Raw genomic sequence first — 19,683 nt, 5'->3', positions numbered from 1 at the left:
GATTTAAAGTTTCTTTCATTTGTAATATTGTATTAATATCGCAAATTTTCCAAGTTCAATCTAAAGTTTCTATCGGATTTATAGACATAAAATATGTTCGCTGAGAGAATGCTTATTGTAATTTAAATAATTGATTTATAACATTTATGTTAACTAAAGTTGAAAATCTCCAAGCAAATTAAATAACGCCATTTTTTTCCCTTACCTTCGTAAGGTGGATATTTTTAGGACGCCCTCTTTCGTTTATAATATGATGACATTTTAATTTGGTATTTAATAATTATTAATTTCACAATTAATATTCGTTCAATTATTATTTAATAATAATTGATAGTGGTGCCATGAGAAATTTGAAGAGAAAGAAGTCAATGTTTAAAAAATATAAAAATGAAAATAAACCAAAGAAAAATACCGAGGTGTTTTTTTTTTTTTTAATTCTAATTTTGTGTTAAATTGTTTTTAGCCAGTGAGTTGTTAATTACTGGAATAATTTACTTTTGTGGATAGTTAAGAGTGACAGCTGGACAGTAGCGACTAGAGAAGTTAAAAACTTCATTAAAACTCTTTTTTTATCGCAGCTAATATAAACCAGTGCAATAGTTAATAATAGACCAAGCATTTTTTGTGATAGCGTATGGGCTGGATCTCGTATTCTACGTACCAGCATTCACATACATGAGCAGACAGTGTTAATCCTTTATAGCAAACCCATGGGCCCTCGCGGGTAGCCCAGTTGGTATTATCACCGTCCTCCTCACACCGGGTGAAAAAGATCTAAGTTCGAACCACGTCAATGACGCTCGGAATTTTTATGGGACTTCTTCACAACTGGATTGAGTTAGTCGATCTCAAGAGCGAATAGCATGGTTTTTCCTCCCAGAAAATTGGATGTTTTCGTCCAGAAAACATCAAATCAATCATAGAATACATGCAATTTACAGATATATTGTACATGGTGCAATATAGTCTAATTTGATAATGCACCTAAAACCTTACAACCAACTGACCGAACCTTAACTTCTTCAATGAAAGAAGCTATAACGGTACGACCCAGAACGTCTGTATTGAAGAGCCTCCTCTACACAGTCAAAGTGTGGTTCACTGGAGTTTTAGTTTTGGATTGCCAACTGGCCTTTATCGCGAAATATTAATAAGTGTCATTTGGTGTATTTCATCGACTAATATAAATTTAACTTGTCTTTCTAATAATGTACTGATTCTCAGCAAAACAAACTTATCCATCGCATAAGACTGAGTTTTCATCTTTACGGTTAAAACCGTTTTTTTATATACATATTCATAACATTTCTAATAACAATGTATGTATTTTCTTCAATGGACTTAGATCCTAAATATACGACATGTCGCGCAAGTTGTGAATGACTTCTAAATGGGCAAACCACTGAGAATTAAATAAATTCACACTACGTTGGACATACATAAAATTTTCATGCACTGACGTTTCTAGAATTAGTTTCCAAAAACAGTCATTCTGAACCTGAGAATTTTATTAATTCTTTAAACGTCAGTGCATTAAAATTAATATATGCATTCACTGCAGCGTGTATTGTTTTAAGTTGTGGGCGGGCTTATGCCCATCTTGTAGTCTTTCACTAAGATAAATAAATTAAGGTACAGTAGACGTTCCATTAACTTCAGTAAAATGAGAAACATGTTCTATCTGTGATTTTTATTTATTGGATGCACTCAGAATACTGATCATATGTAACAGCTGAATAACGGTTGGAGCATATTTAGCAATATATGGCATGATGTATGAAAGGCATACAGGAAGGTAGGTGGAGAAGCAACCGTTGTAACAGTAATTTGTGAATACCAACTTTTTTAACGAATACATGTTGGTCAATACAAGCAGCTGTGATTATAATTACTTATGTTGGAAAATCGAAACTGTGTTCCATCCACCATAAAAAAAAGTCCACTGTCCATTTTAACTGAGTGCTGCTATAATTGCTATCTGAAATAGTAAAGTTGCAAACATCATTTGCTACTTGCTTTTACCAGAGTAAAAACAAGAAATTTTAAAATATAGACATCTGAGAGAGGTGAAAAAATCTCCTCTACTAGATAAAATTGTTGTCTTTCATAAGGTACACGAAGCAAAGTTACATCGCAGAAATATTATACCACAGGAACGAAAAGTGCACTCTTCACTGCAACCGAATAAAAAATGTCGAATACTGCACATATTTAAAAAATTATCCTGTAAACAAACACCAACGAAACGCGATATCAGCACTAAGCATACTCTTCCTCATTGGAACTATTTGGACGCCATGGTTCAGTGATAAAAGACATCATTGTTGCAACCTTAATGACGGTTAGGACCTCCCTTAGCGGCTGTACATCCTCTATCAGTTTCCTGTCTGTAGCTGCAGGAATGCTGCTTCACTCCACTGGCAAGGCCCGTGACAACTGATCACTGGACGTAGTTCCGCTGGTTATGACCTGATATGAAGCACCAACTAGTTCCAAAAGTATTTAAATATGAATTCAACATCTACGATGTGACATAATGAATTGCAGGATCGAAACAAAAATCTTCCTCCATGAAAGCAAACTTCTTCATACAGAACAGTCAATTAAATTGTCTCAGTAGAGACTAGTAGTCATCGTTGAGGCAAAAACAACCAATAGAAACCGGACAGGACAATACCTGGATGATTACTTTGTCCATCCATTAAGTGAGGATGGAGATCCTCATTAAGAGCGAGTCCGGTAGTGCACTTCCGATATAAATCCAACCTTGGGGTATAGTTGTATACAACTGGAACAGTTAGATGAGTTGTGGTTGAGCATTATGCTAACCCACAGCTCCTATTATTACAGTGATAGCCAATTATAGGGTGGTTACAAACAAAAAATAAATAAAAGCGGTTTGATGCAATTTGCAGTATTGTGAAAGAACAACTCAAGCATTGCAATCCCTAATGGTTTCTAAGTATTTGGGCAAAGGGTTTAGCACAGGGTGTAGTTTGCTAAAACAAATCCTGTGTACTGGTATCCAAAAGTTATCTTAGGACTATAAAATCAAAAAGTATATGTACACGACGAGATTTTATCATATTTATTCGCATGAATTGGACCACGCACTCAGCAATGATCCCTTTCTCTGACGTTGAAAAGTGTAGTCACCCTGTAAAGCCTTCCATGAATACAGTTTGCCTTCAAATTCCTTTCTGTAGCTGCTGACTTGTTCAAAAGGAAAAATGCAGTTAGTTGTATACCCCTATTGCGTCTCACTGCAAGGACCACCTAGCGATCAGTCTGGAATGTTATGGGTTCGATTCCAGTTGACGACTGCAGGAATATCTAAGTTCGGGTTTTTCAGCCCAAAACACACATGTTCTGTTACATTAGAAGTCATTACTGCTCTTTGTCATGTACAATTTTATAGGCAGCGTGAATTGTATGTTCCAGAGCTTAAAGTCTTGACAGAAAATTTTGTCACAATGCCATAAAAAAAAAAGTCAAGAAATTATGTTGTCATACGTTTTGACTTCCCTAAATCTGAAGCTAATATGCACTTTGAGTTTGAACTCGCACACCTTTTAGCATCTCTCATATTACAATTTTTTATTGTTACTGGGTTTGCAGGTTGTATTAATTGTCATGTTATCTGTCCATCGATGGAAGGACAAAAATTCCCCAAATGTGATGGTGGCAAGTATTTGGCACATGCCAAAAAAATACAAATTTATTTAACATCACAATAACTCTACACACGCATAAAATGGACCAATCGTTTATTGGATTGGCATGCTGTTTTTCAAGCTATATTTTATATACTTCTTTGGTTGGATTGGATTGGGTTGGCAGATATAACGAAGTGAAACATGGTTGCAGATAAAAATTCCGGGGTTGGTGTCGGTGGAGGGGAAGTCAGATCATCCTACCCATAATTAAAACTTAAAAGAAGAAAATCCCAAAGACTGAATTTAAGAATCACAGATAATTTTAATTCAATTTATTTTTTTATGACTATTATAAATTTTGAATATGGGTTAATGAAGAAAAGAACAAGAAAATGTTTATGTAGATTTTTGTTTAGTTTATTAAATTATTATTTCATTGTTTTTGGGTTTTAGATTACATAGTGCTTCCGTTAGGGATTATAAAGGTTGGATTTGGGTATACAGGTTTTCCCCCAGGGAATTCTTTTGCAATAACTGCTTAAACAAGATAATCTCGCACTGGTTCACACCTGGGTTTTTCCAACTGTTAATTTCTGTTTTCCCTAGCCGTGAGATTGAGAAGCGAGTTATCCTTTTCCAGCTTGGGAATTTTATAGTAAGGGAAAATTTGAGCTTGTGGGAAGTTGTTTATTGTTATATTCAGGGCGAATATTTTAGAATTGATCTTAGGTTTTCTAATTCATAGATTTATTCTTAATAGTTTACTTTCTTAGCATCTATTAGCAATCCCTCGTGGATAGCAGTGGGTATTCTTGAGTTCAAATTTAATCAATGACGCTAGGAATTCTTATGGACTTTTTCACAGTGTGAATGAGTTAATCGGTCTCAGGCGAGGGCTGTTGTACTGGAAACCAGGATTCTTCATTGTTGTTGTCGTTAGGTTTTAGGAGCATCAGCAACTAAGGCCATATGTTCCGTGTATACCATCTGTAAATTGCATGTGTTCTGTGGGCGATTTTATGTTTCCCGGTGAAAATCCAGTTTACTCTCGCCTGAGACCGACCAACTCAGTCACGTTGTGAAAATGCCCATAAAAATTCCCCACGTCATCGACGGGAATCGAACTCAGGTCTTTTTCAGCCAGTGTCGGGAGGACAGCGATTCTACCAAGTGTGCTACCCACGAGGGTAGGATTCTTCCTCCAGCAACACAAACCTACCGAAGAATACACGCAGTTGCAGACACAATACGCTGACGCCTCATCGCCTTAGTTGCTCACACACAGCTATAACTTTTCTTTGCATTAATTTAGTTTTATTTTGTATTGATGATGCAAACCCAAATTTATGCTGAAACTTAGCCAGATAGCCAATTAGTTTACTAAATGTGTAAATAAGTGTTGGGACATTTAAATATATTTTCTGTATTTCGTTCATTCGGTTCAGAGATCAAAGTTCACAATTAATTATATAAGTAAACTCGGTGTAGACATGTTTCTTTTATTTTATTTTCAATTAATGAACTTTTTGATCTCCATTGATTGAAATAACAGTGAAGATATTGATGATAACTGGTTATAATTATTCAAAAGAGAACACCTAAATTACTCCATCTTATTTTTGATATAATCTCTCACCCAATTTCTAGGGCTGATATGAAGCTGCAAGTATTTAATCTTCGGTCATTTATAAATACATACTCACCAGATGTTTTGTCACAGACAGACAGAGATTTTCGAAAAGTAAATTAATCTGTTATATCGCGGAGTAATGTGGTTATTCAGCTACACTGGTAAGCAAAAGTGCAACAGTTTGCCAAAATAATCAGCACACGTCAAAAAGTTCGGTGCAGAAGCACGTAAGAACTCTACTTGAACTTTGGTTCTCCTCTTTGTTTATGGGAAAAGCATGTAATTTTCGAAAGATGCAAATTAGTTCATGTGTAATGCAGAAGCAGAACATCGAAGAGCAGGCTTTTGAAATAATCTTAGAGGAGTAATTATTCCAATTATCTTCTCTGCAGATGTAGGGTAAATTGAGAATACGTCAAGAATCGGAATACAGGCTATGAATGAACATCTCGTTGATCCAACCGGCATGTTCAAGACAGTTAAAAAGGATACAACTCATGGGCCCTATTCACATATAGACCTCTACCTCTCAGCTTACTAGAGAATACAGGCTATGAACGAACATCACGTTGGTCCATTGCCCTGGTCCAATTGGCATGTTCAAGACAGTTAAAAAGACTCATGGGTCCCTCACATATAGACCTCTGCCTCTCCGCTTACTAGTTATTATAGTTGGTATATCCATATAATAGCTCTTAAATAGCTTTGAGAGGGGGTTTTGAATGTCCACCAAAATGTGACGAGATCACATTTTGGTGTTCAAAATGGACGAGGGGGGGGGGTATCACATTTAGGCGGACATTCAGGTTAGTTGATTCCATTGAACCGACCGCTCTCCACCTCAATAAACCATTCATACGGTATTGCCAAGGCTTGATTTTTCTTAGCATTTATTAGTAGTGAATAGTTATTCTAAGACCCGAAAGTTGGCATCCATCCAAATCAGTCCAATTAATGCTGGTCTGGGAACTCCCGCGACCTTACGTTTAGGGCCTCTAATCTGGCATTGGGTATCGCTGTAAAATTAGATCATGAAATGTTATACGGATGTGTTTGGTATCCGTACAATCTATGGAACTTCATCCTAACCAATGATTGTGATATCGCACAGCTAACGTTATCTCTAAGCACTAACACTTTTCTGGATGATGATGTCTGTGTGCACAATAATAATGAATACTGCTTGTAGAGTCATCGATAATTTCTATAGTATGAATGATGTAATTCTGACGTCCGTCTATAAACACGCTGTTTTTCATTTCAGAGTGAAGCCAGTTTAGAATATTTATCTTGAATATATCATTACCTTGATGGGTGCGTGTAGTGGTGCGTTATACCTTCATGGGGCCCAAGACAAAATGGAAATTGAGGTCCCCAACTAAAGAAAAAAACTGATAAAGAATATTTTCAGATTCATTTTATTGTGACAACAAAACAAACAAATTATACGACATAACTAAATATAAAATTTCATCGAAATCGGTAAAACCATTTTTGAAAGAAACTTAATTTTCAAATTAATCTTCAAAGGCAGGTGTTCATTGACCTTGGCAGGTAAAAAGTTCAGTTTTCGATAAAAATTACTTTAAAATATTAGTAAAAAACAGCAATGAGGTTTTGAAACAGTGATTTTGGGGGTACTCTCTGATCGGGAACTAGGCAGGTGTATTTTTTGCCTATAGGATAACGCTCCGCTGGGGGTAGGGGGAGACTGAAGATGAAAGCCTTTGCTTTGACCTTACAGGAGGGAAGTTAAAGCCCAAGGTACCGTGAAAATATGCAGGGTGTCGAGACCCAGCACGTCCCCAGGGACCGTACTAGCTGTGGATATTTTTCATTCGATCTCGTTTATCAATGGTTTCTATATAATTCATTGTGTGTGTGAGTATGTTTGAGTGCGCGCTTTCTCATTTACAGTTAAGTTACAAAAAATTGGACAATTGTCTGTTTCATATCCAATCACATTAACAGGAACTGACCCTTCCATTTTTAAGGGCATTCTACATTAGGGACGCGAACATTTTGTGAGCTTAAGAGCCAAATAAATTCCACAAAGCATGGTAGAATTGCTGAGGAAACGGCCTTAGTAGCCCTACCATACTTGCTTCTTATGCTGCATAGAGCTACCATTCCACAATGTTGAAGGTCTGCCAGCTCTTTTTCTTCCTGCTGCTGCCTGCTTGCAGTTGAGAAAACCGGTACTACCTTCATATAAAACAGTTCTTTGCTTGGAGTGGCTTCGATAGTTAAATGTTGCGTGGTATTCTTCATTCTGAGAAACTGTCTAAAGATTCACTATATCACCAAACTTTTGGTAACTTAGTGTACTTGTTAGCGTTGAAGTATTTCCACAAGCTATTTTTGATAAAGGATAGTACATCTCAGAAATATTTGAATAACTGAATTGAAAACTTTCATCAAAATTGTTTATTAACTAAATTTCATTTTAACCACTATTAGAAGATGAAAAAAGAAAAGTATATATATATCCTTCACCTCTTTCTCGCAATGAATTTAAAATTAATTTTGTAACTGCTACTATTATTTAAAATAATAATTATTATTTTAAATAATAATAAAATTATTTAAATAATTATTATTTTAAATATTTTATACAAATTATTATTTTATACATTTTGCCACATTATCTCTAGATAACCTCGACCACAGATTAGTATGTATAATTCTAAGATAACCTTACTGTTGATGATTCTACAAAAACATTGTATAATTTAGTTAGCAGTATGGATAATATTTAATTGTATGTATAAAATTTGGTTAGTGGACATGCAGGATGTATGTATGCATATTATTTTTATTTTATTTTATTTTTTTCCCTTAACACTGAGTGAATGACTTAAAAGACATAGAAGTAAAAGTTTCAAGTTCGGTTACTTAAATAAAAAATAATAACTTGGCGCGTGAGTGTGCATGACTACTAACTCTGTGCTTTCTTTGCTGACTCAATAAAAGCGAAACACCGTTCTTCTACTTTATTTGCATAATCTTCCTTCAACACTTCTCGAAGAGTGCACACTTTTACAGTCAGAGCGACGCCTAGGGGGCGTTTTTCCTGTTTGTCACAGATGACAAGAAGCACTGCTATCTCGTGCAGAATTTGCAGCTTGTGGGAATGTGTTCTGCTGAATAAAGCCAACGTTTGGATCTGCCCTTGCGGTGTATTTGAATGCTGACAAGTGCTAGAGGCCAAGCACTCACGCTGGCAAGCTCCGATCAGATACATCTAGTATGCGCATGCGTTAATTCTGTTTCAACACAGGAAGTAGAACGCTGCAGAGAAGATTGGAGGCTTAAGTTTTGAGCGTTGGTGAAAACGGATTTATTCGATTACAGTACATTCGCATGGTCCCGGCCCTGTTTTTGCTTTGATATGGCCCTTTGGAGAGGCTGGAGTAAGAAATGGAACACAAGCGAAGGAGAACGATACTGCTTTTGGCATGCATAAAATTAGGATATTTTGGACATCGCAACACTTATGGCCTCTGACTTTCTGCGCAGGAGTTTTCCATGTCCAAAACACACTTCACGAACTTGAGATACTGGTTTACACACATTGCGCTGTGATAAGATAAAAGTAACGATTACTGGTTTGTTTTCTTATTAGCTAAAGAAACCTTTGGTGCATGACTGGGACATTATGCAAGGATGAAATTGCGCTTTTGGCGTGGATCCGTGTGGCATATAGACAAGTGCTTTTTTAATTACCACTTGAGTTGTGAACCTCGCAACTCCTTTATAAAGGATAAAGTATAAGCGACACCGTCATCCACTGGATTAATCTTATGCCAACCATGGATTCTTCCGTCAGCAAGTAGCTTCTTCCTCCCCCCCTTCCAAAGGAGAGACGTGGAAGGAGGGAAAGACTGAAGGAAAGGAACCAGTAGCACCAACCTTTTAAAATTATGCTTTTGTATCAACGCATCAAACAAACACAAAAAAAAAAAAAAAAAAGAATACATTTTTAATTTCCTGTAACCCGATGATGACCTTTCAATTCTCTGAAAGCCGCAGTAGAAATAAAAATTGCAGAGTTCCAGTTTGTGTGTTGGGGGGGGGGGGGATAACTAAATACTAACCCGTTTCAACAGGAAAATTGTTAAGTGGAGAATAGATCTAATTATCTGCGTTCAAGTCAAAGGACAATGGTGGACTATGATGCCTCCGGACAATGTCTTCACCCCCCCCCCACCACTATTTTTATCTATAGAGATTCAGTTGGGCAATTTGTCCATACTGTATGCTGAAATGTTCGTACAAATGGTGAATGCTACCATCAACAAACATGAATTAATTATTCTTTCCTGGTACGGTGTTCCCCTGGTACCTCGTTACCATTACCATTTGGTAGCCCCCTTAGAATCTTATGGAGCTGGCTTGCTACCTTTAAAAGTTTTAACGATGCATAATTTTTTTTTTTTCTGCGACTCCTTCGATGACCAGCAATGTGTCAAAACGGGACCATTAAAGAGTGTCATGCAGATGTTCCCTGAAGTGACCAAACGCTGGTGTGTGTAAAGGTGAACCGAATGAAGCTCGCGGAGCTGGCAGCACGCTTTGGAGAAGAGAAAATATGTGTAATTCATATATAGTTCCAGCCTGATCTGCGGAAATCGAAGCTGCCGCAGGACAAGGCATCGCTTACCGGCCGTCAGCCGTTGCTGCTGCTGCTACGGTCGCACGCATGGGTGACATGGGCACGCTCCCCGTCCGTTGTACAAGCAGTGCCATTTATCGTTGCTCTCGCTTTAGTTTTACTGAAATACAAATATAAACAACAATTATATGATGGCCTTTCTGTTAGATCGTCTAAGATAATGAATTGAGCACCTCGTTGCTGGTTTTCCAATGGAAAGCAACTGCTTAAATTCCATCCAGCCAGAGGAATGGTACACCAGACATCCGAGTCACGTGACTTCCTTTCCTTTCAGAGATAGGTGGATGCCACGAATCGCTAGTGGTGCGTTCGGAGTCTTTGTAGAAGTTGACTACTCGGCGTGGACTGTGTCGTCGTGAAGAGGTCTTTAATTTTGAGAAGAATGAGTAGTTTAGGAACTCCAATTTCTAATCGGTGACTTCGAAAACTTGCTACATAGCAACAGAGTATCTGGCGTTGAGGTTTCGACACTAATCAACTTGATTGGCAAGGTACTCGGCAAAGCCCTGCTGATGGCAGGGCAACCTTCGATAACAAGCGCGGAGCATAATGGTGTACAGTGGGAGGCCTGCTCTTCGGGACTGCACAGTTGGCACTAACATGGCGCATGGCCATCGGGCGTAACAACGACGACTAGTTCTGCAGCTTTGCCTTCCCAGTACATGGAGACTATATCACTTTGTTGTCCGGGTCGCTCGTTTGGTGTTGGGTTAGGCTTTTGGACCATCGGAATAGCGTGAATGGTAAGTAATGATGTTTTGTTTTTATTAATGCAATGCTTTGAAGAGATGGTATTGGCATTTTTTGAGGAAGTAGTGCTTCGTGTCGATTGTAATTTCTGTCGATCTACCAGCGCACGGTAACCTAGTTGATAAACGTCGTCCATCTTGAATTCCGTAGTTGCCAGCAAGAAGGGTGGTAGTCGTATGCATAAATAGTGCATCAAAAATAATTATCGTAATCATGGTACCTAGCAATATTCAGTTTTGCGCAAGTTGTTGGAATTTGAACCCAAGAAGATGGCAACTTGATAGTAATTAATTTTGCAACCATGGATAAGGATTATAATTGAGCATGCAAAATTAAAGAATTACTAATTTTAAACTTTTGTGGTTTGCTATATACGGTATTTACGTTTGCCCAATTCATTGAAACTCATTGGAGTTAACGATTCTTTGGGAAGTAACAAGAATTGTTTTAAAGTTCCTGCCATGAATTTGTATGATGGAAATAATTAAAACATCGCAATTTTAATGGCTGATTTTAATGTACCATGCTAAGTTTTCAGAAATTTTTGGCCACATATCAATGCTCATAGTCCAAGCTTGATGGAACATCCGGAAATTTATGATGTAATAATAAAATTGGGTGTATATTTTTACTCTTTCATATTGTACGTTGAACGAAAAGATCATAAATAGAACCTAAAAGGATTATTGAGTTCATGCATTAATTACAACATATAGAAATTGCCGTTTTTGTGAAATGCTATTTTTTTTTATTCCTTTTAAACCCTTGCTATAATCATTTTCAGTTGTAATCCGATAGGATTTTTCATCTGTTAACGTAATAGTGATAATTTATTCTGTTTTTTATGAGATAATAAAGAATATTTTTTAAAAAATACTAAGTAAATGAGATGCGGAATACCAATTTTTTTTTTTTTTTTTTGTGGAAGAAGGACATGGTATATTCAGCACATTCGACTTGTGCAATTATTTATTAAGGCATTCAATAAACATTGCCACCAAAGAGTTATCAAACTTCAAGTACCTATGCAAAGACCATGCATCCTGGTATTCACACTCCTCCCTACCCAAAAAATAAATCACTTTCCATCTATTATAATGGATAATTATTTCAATCAAGTCCAATTTTTGGTTCTAATTAAAAGTTGCTCATAGTAACTGCCAATGTTGTTTGATCCCTATAAGTTATGTGAAATATTTAGGAACTTTTGTAAACTGTAAATTAATCGTATTAACCAAACAAGTTGACCACACACAACAGCACTTACCACCCTTCTCACACAAATTGATTTTTCGTAACCCATCTTTAGTAAATCACAAGGTCCTTGTGCATCCATGAAGGTTCTTGAAGATCAAAAAGGTTTAACTTTGTGGATGGATCCCTCTAATCATTTGTTATTTCTATCCCATTTTGAAGGTTGCTTGCACCAAAGGGTCATTAAAGATTTTCTGTCAATGGTTTTGGTAAATCTGAAAACTAAATTTCATAATTACTTTGCTTATTCTATTGCATTGTCATAATAAATAGTCATTTTGTGGCAACCTTTGATGAAGGTTTCAGAATGCATCTTTCTTTGTTGTCAGAACAAGAATGTCACAGGCTCTACCCATTGTGGTACCCAAGGATTTTAAATATGCATACTGGGTATGCATGTTTGAAGTTTATGGGTCCTACACATAACCCATCATGTTATGTTGCATATGCCAGTGCTTCTCAACTCATGGGTCCCAAAAAGTTGATTACTTAAAATATTGTGTGTGTCACAATTAAAATATCATATGTTAGAAATTCTGATACGCTGAAGTGTATCAGGATTTTTGGTGTATTGTTGAACAGACCCCTCCTGTAGCATGGGGTCTGTTCCATTTGGTGTATTGTTGAATGAAACCTGTAGAATGAACAATTTTCTCCTCCTAATTTCAGTTATATTTGTAACACAGATATGGATTTTAGTTAAATCCATTATACCAATGGATTTAACTAAAATCTATATCAAAAAGATTTGAAGAACTGGTGTCTTTTTCTGGAAGTTAAGTTAGACACTTCAAAAATTCATGGAATTTGAAACCTAGCAATAACTTTCTTTGAAAGGAACTGTTGAAGGATTTTATTTGTTGTTGGTTTGGTTTTTAGGAGCATTAGCAACTAAGGCCATATTGCTCTGGGGATATTCGGTGGTCATTACCTGACCTTTCCGTATTTGGTGGTTACGGGCTCGAACCCCGGTCTAATCAAGAAGTGTGTGCTACGCACTGCTGCTCCTGCCCATGGAAGTGCCCGATTTTATTTGTGATCATTGATTCCATATTGAGTTCACACACTGATTTCATAATTTACTTGTATGAACTTTTTATATTCACAAGTTTAATTCAAGTGAAGAAAATAAGAAAAACCACAAAATCTAAGCTCTGTGCTCTTTGTGATGCAAAACTGGGGATTTCTGTAGAGTATCTAGAAGTATAACATACCTAATATGAAAAAAAAAAAAAAAAATTAAAATTGAGTTAAACAGTTTTTGACCAGGCATATAATCGTGTATATAATTTTAAGGCGTATAATTTTCAATTCAGAGAAAAATGGTTTCTTCTCTGATAGCAGTACTGCTTTTCTTGGAGACGGCCACTTCTGGAATCTGATTAGAAGTCATTAAAAATAGAACATTATCTATGTTTCCGTGTAGTTATTTCATAACCCTGCATATTGGTACACTTTCTATTAATTTAGGGTCTCGTACATCCATATTGCTATAATGGCTTTTTTTTTTTTAACATGGCACTTGTTTATGAAATTAATTTTAGGAATTTCAAGCCAATATGTTGGTTTTAGATTTTATCTACAGTTAATATAGATCTCAGGATCATATACCAGATTTTTTGGTTTTCTTAATGGGTCTTTCCTCTATAGGAATATGTATAATGTTATACTTAAAATACAAACATACAATATTTGGCTGTTTGGTGTACTCATCATAATCATTAGGTCTACAACACACTTCTACTCAATTTTGATTTCCCAGTGCTTATATCACACCAAACTGACTCAACATTGCACTCATCACCCAAGTCAACTGGATGCACTGCCTTAGATTTAATATTCCTCTTAACTAAGATCATAACCTCTCCTGTCCTTCCTGTATACATTCTACTCACCATATTCAAATTCAGCATCACTTATGTCTAAGTGACCACGTCTCCGCTATTCTTACAATGTCGCCGACCGGGCTAGCCGAGTGGGTAAAGTACCTGCCCGGCAACCCAAAGGTTGCGGGTTCGATTCTCGCCTCGGGCTTGGATCAAAGTACTGCAAAAACCTTGGGAGGTGCAATATGGCCACAGAAGCCAATACGCCAACAACTACCTAATCAAAAAAAAAAAAAAAAAAAAAAAACCTACAATGTCTTCATTCGGCAACTTAATCAGTACTTCAAATTCATCAATTTATTTACATTGCTCTTACCCTAACACAGCCCATTTATTCATTTGTTCCATGATGACCCACAGCAGGGCCTGAAATCCCAGGCACCTTGCTTTCTAGTCTGTTGCATGTACCAATAGCAGCAATGCAAGAATCCGTTTCACATCTGCCTGTGGCTGGCTCTAGTTAAACTATTAGTCTGCATGTTGCCAAAACTAGCAGTTTTCTGACCCACCTATCACTGCCTTGATAGCATCAGCAAATATTCTTGCACTCCTTCTGTTCAAGTATAATTCCATTCCTGTAAAAACACTCTCCTGTTAACAAGCACAGACCCACGCTGAAAAAATTTCTACCCGATGAGCCTTGCACATTCTCTCCAGGGCTGAATTGATTGACAAGGCTCTTAACATATACTCCCTCCTATCATGTCTGAGCAGAATTTGCAGACACTTAAATTCAATTCTAACTGGGTACTTTTTTAATTGCCCTAACTTGTGACTCTTGCCATCATTGCCATTGTTATGTAAGTCTCGCAGATCTACTCTTTGTCGTTAATGGCAACATATACAACAATATCACCTTTTGTGCCCTTAAAAAGCAGATATCATGATACCACCTACTGCGTGATCTACTTTTGTCCAAAATCCAAAAATATTTCAAGTGTTACTTGAACAATTTTTTTTTTTTTTTAACAATTTTTTGGTTTTATTGACCTTTTGGTATTTGTACAGAATCCCATAAACATGCGGAAATAATTTGTTCAAAGATATTTTTCAAATTCTTAATATGGAAACCATGGAAAAACTTTTCTTCTAAGGCACTGAGTTGGTAATTCACTCAAATTACAAAACTTAACTTAAAAGGAAGAAGGTGAATAATCTCACATGAATCCCGAGTTTAATATGATGATAGTCATATGGTGGTTCATATAAATAAAAATTCCCATATCCTTGCACAAACAGAAATCAAATTAAAACAAAAATCCAAATAGAATAATTTTATATGCTTATTACATCATTGTATTGTTTTCATTTGGAATGATATATCTCATAAAAGATAATCTCATATACTGAAAAATAGCAGCTTTCGGGGAATTTGGTGATATGATATGTTGGTATTATTCAAACAAGATAGGAAGTCCAAATAACTAAATGAAATCATAAGTTTAATAGATAAGACATTTGTGGTAATACATTCAACGTCATAGCAACAGTTGCTTAAGAAATATTCATTAAAATAAAGAAAAATTTCTAGAAATGGTGACAGTACTACCGAGGAAAAGCAAACCAGTTTGTTTGCGGTATGACATCCAATATCCTAGACCAGTTGATTAAAAAATTTCATTAATGAAAAAATAAATTTCTATAAATAGTGATAATGCTACCAAGGAAAAAACAGAGACCAATTTCTGATCTTCATAAGAGTCCCTGTAAGGTGGGGGGGGCAGGAAAGAGGCCATTCTTTGGGATGATTCTTCATATGCATTTCCTGAAAATTTGAATTCACAGCCTGGTTAAGTCCTTTAGTTCAAACATGGTATTAGAGCACTACAGATTTTAGCCTTCAATTGTCAGGATAACCGTATTTTTATACAAAAAAAGTTTAAAATATTCTTATTGGCTTACTTACCCACCCTTCAGAGAACTAGCATTGACTGTAAGGACAGTTCATAATGAAGTGTTAGGCCCACACCCTGAAATGATTAATTTCTGTATACAGTTACCAACTGGAAATTAACAGGTATTTAAATCTTGCATAGGTTAAAAGTGGTTCATTCCTCTTTTAATAAATTTACATTACCTATGTGTCATGCTGTTCGAGCAACATGTAAAAATGGTTGTCAGTTCTTCCCACTTAACCCAGTATATTCATTCCTCTGTGATTAGACTGGGGTAATAGATATGGACATGCATTCCGCCACAGAATGCTTGACACATTTTTAATTGAGTGGCATTCAGGATAGTTACCACAGCAGTGAATTTAAAGTGTGTAAAAGAAGATTTATCATAATGCTGATAATCCTCCTGGGCAGAAATGGGATATTGATTTTGAAGCCATACGGACACAGCACACATTGCATTTTAACATCATTTGAAAAGCTGTGAAAATACATGTTTATTCAAGTGTTGAAACCAAGTCTGTAGCTATCTAAAAAAAAAAAAAATAGGCAGAAGTTATACCGGGGGGGGGGGGGGGAAACCAGAGAATATTACCATCTATCAAAATTCCTATAAATAGTTAATCAAAAGGATGTAGAAGAATGTTAGTTGCAATTATTGTACTAGCTGCAATTTTTTGGAGGGGATGGAGGAGAAATTGAGAGAGTAAATACATCTATTTAACTGCATTAGTTTTCGTTTTATTTTGGTCCCAATGGTGGGCCTCTGTTTTATCTCTGGTCAGAATTCTGGAAATATATTAAATGAATTGGAATTTGCTTCAATATGATATGTTTAAATTCTCATATAAGGCAATGATTAAGCTACCCTTTGAGTAGCTGTGTACAGGTCTGGAAGTTTGTTTCATTTTAGGAAGGATGTGAATCTGTTGGAATGAGTGCAGAAATGAGCAACAAGATTAGTCAGCAACACAAAAGGGTACCCTTACTAAGTAGAACTTTAGTTCTGTAGATTGCAGTGCTTGGAAACTAAGCACCAGTGAAAAAAAAAAAAAAAAAAAAAAATGGTGATTGCAGGATAGATGAGGTACCCATAGACTGGAGGTACCCATAGACTGGAGATGTGCAAATGTAACCCCAATTCACAAAGGAGGATCAAAGGCTGACACAAGTAATTATAGACCTGTTAGTTTAACTTCTGTTCCAGGTAAATTAATGGAGGCACTGGTTAAAGAAGCACTGCAGGATCATCTAGACAAGAATTCAGTTATAGCTCAGACGCAGCATGGTTTTGTTAAGGGCAGGTCTTGCCTGACCAATTTGATTGGATACTATGATGTAGTCACAAAAGAACTGGATGCAGGGAATAACTTTGATATTATATATTTGGATCTTAGAAAGGCTTTTGATACTGTTGCACATGGAAGACTGCTGCACAAATTGGAGCAGTGTGGCATTGGAGGCAAATTGCTGCTATGGATAAGGGGATGGTTGAGTGGCAGAAGACAGAGAGTGGTAATCAATGGACACTGCTCAACGTGGACTAATGTTATTAGTGGAGTTCCTCAAGGTTCAGTGTTGGGTCCATTGTTGTTTTCGGTGTTTATGAATGATATTGATGATGGGATATCAAGTTTAATGTCTAAGTTTGCAGATGATACAAAGGTTGGCAGGGTCGTTAAGGACACTACTGACGCTATGCTGCTGCAACAGGATCTGGAAAGGTTGAACAGATGGGCTGAGAGGTGGCAAATGAAGTTTAACATTGACAAATGTAAAGTACTACATATGGGTAACAGTAACCCCAGAGCAATGTATCAACTCTGCGGTACTACACTGACAGTGGTGGAGAATGAAAAGGACCTGGGGGTAATTGTGCAGGCAGATATGAAGTTCTCTGAGCAGTGCAGACGAGCTGCAAGAGTAGCTCATGGTGTCTTGTCAATGATATACAGGAATTTTTCTAGCAGGGATAAGGAGGTGATTATTCCCTTGTATAAGGCAATGGTTAGGCCACATCTTGAGTACTGTATACAGGTCTGGAGGCCTCATTTCAAGAAGGATGTAGAGCTGCTGGAACGGGTACAGAGAAGGGCAACAAGATTAGTAAATGGAACAAAGGGTTGCTCTTACGAAGAAAGGCTTAAGTTTTGCAAATTACAGAGTCTGGAGACTAGGCACCGGCGAGGTGATCTGATAGAGGTGTATAAGGCTTTGAATGGTTTGAGCATGCTCAATGCCAATGGGATTCTTCATCTTTCTCAGAATAATCACCTCAGAGGGCATAAATTCAAATTGAGGAAGGACGGATGTCGGATAGATGTGCGGAAATTTGCCTTTGGCCAGCGGGTGGTTGGTTGGTGGAACCGACTTCCATCGCTTGTTGTTGAAGTTGATAGCCTAAACAAATTTAAAGCTCAACTGGACAGGTATTTCGAACGAACGGAGGGGTGAAATGGGAGAGGGTTTTTTTTTTTTTTTTTTTTTTGGCTGATGCTGAATAAGCTTGCTTTCTTGCATCATATACCTCTACTAATGCTAATGCTAATGCTAGATGTATGGAAATTTGTTTTCAGCCGGAGAGTAGTTTTGGTTTTATATGAAGTGGGTAATCAGAATAAATTTAAGGAAGGATTAGACAACAAATTATTAAAGGCAGTGGATAGGATAATTGATGTGTGAAGGTTTTTTATTATTATTATCAGCAGAAATGTTAGTAGCTTTGGTTGAATATTAGAATGCTTGACTACTATTTTGGCAAGAATCAACTTTTCTACTCTTAGCCTGTTCAAAATCAAGTTTGGATTGATTAATAACTGTTTTACAATTGTAGCAAGCTTCAGTGTATGAAGAAAATGAAGCTGAAGATTTGGACTTAAGCCAATTACAATGTGCCACATTCTTATGCTTTACAGCCTTAGCTCATTTATTGGGAAACCAAGGTTTAGACAAAAGACAAAATTTTGGGTGGAATGCGAGTATAGGATTTCATCCCTACATGAATAATTTCACTGATATGGTCTGAGCAAAAATTGAGGTTGGAAGTTTTAAAACAGTGATGGCAAAGAATAGAGGGAAATGTCACAGATCATCTCATTTTGCATTCTTGTAATGCCAAACAATCCAAGCTGAGAGAGGGGAGGGGCAGACTTCATTGAAGAAGAGACTTACCAAGTTGTGATCTGAAGCACCTATAGTACCACTATCATTGACTGCACTTTGAAGGATTGTTGGTAAGGTACAGATTATGAATGTTGGGTGTGTGGTTAAAATTGTCTGGAGTTGTTGTTGTAGTGTTTTCTGGTGCAAGAGCTACTTAGGCCATATTGCACCTTGTCTAGAATTCTGGTAGGTAAATGAAGGTGTGTGAGGTTATTAGTAATTGCAAATACATCAGCATGTTGACAAGCTGGGTCCACGTTAAATAGGAAATTGAAGCCAGCTGCAGTTGTGAACATTAAAATCACCAAGGAAAATTACCTCACTTTTGGGAAAGTTAAGAGTAGAGAAAGTAGAGTTTCAAAGAATTGGGAGAATGATAGAAGCATCAGATGAATTTGACTGATTGTGGTAGAGGTTTTAAGCCACAAGAGGTCAAAAATAGGAGATCCTGGGTGAAGAAGTCACTAACAAGGAATATCAGAGCAGACATATGCACAAGTACCATCTTTGAAGGGAAAGGAATCATGGAGCAAATAGGGCAGTTGAGAGAAGTGGTGGTAGAAGCAACCAATAAATGGGATTCTGCAAGAAAAAGTAAGTGGGGATTGTAGGTGGAAATTGGCATCATTGAGATTTGAACCAAGACCATGTATATTTGTGAAATGAAAGGAGTTTAGATCTTTTTGAACACAAGTTTGTTCTCTTAGTTTTATTACTCACCCATATGGCCAAATTTAATGAAAAAAAAAAATTAAAAGCAGTCTTGATTAATTTT

At 36.7% G+C, this 19,683-nt stretch overlaps 1 protein-coding gene across 1 annotated transcript in view; it reads left to right on the top strand.

Moving 5' to 3' along the window:
• The first annotated feature begins 10,262 nt into the window (after positions 1-10,262).
• The window catches only part of LOC150082607 (uncharacterized), a 33,154-nt gene continuing 23,733 nt past the window's right edge, over positions 10,263-19,683 (top strand). The window contains exon 1 of the mRNA XM_090377541.1: positions 10,263-10,704. The gene's annotated coding sequence lies outside the window, so the exon portion shown is untranslated. The remainder of the gene's footprint in view (positions 10,705-19,683) is intronic.

The sequence above is a fragment of the Mastigoproctus giganteus genome, chromosome 7 (genome assembly GCF_048544385.1).
Source record: "Mastigoproctus giganteus isolate SK-2022 chromosome 7, ASM4854438v1, whole genome shotgun sequence".
Lineage (NCBI taxonomy): Eukaryota > Metazoa > Arthropoda > Arachnida > Uropygi > Thelyphonidae > Mastigoproctus > Mastigoproctus giganteus.
This window is presented reverse-complemented; position numbering and strand designations above follow the sequence as displayed.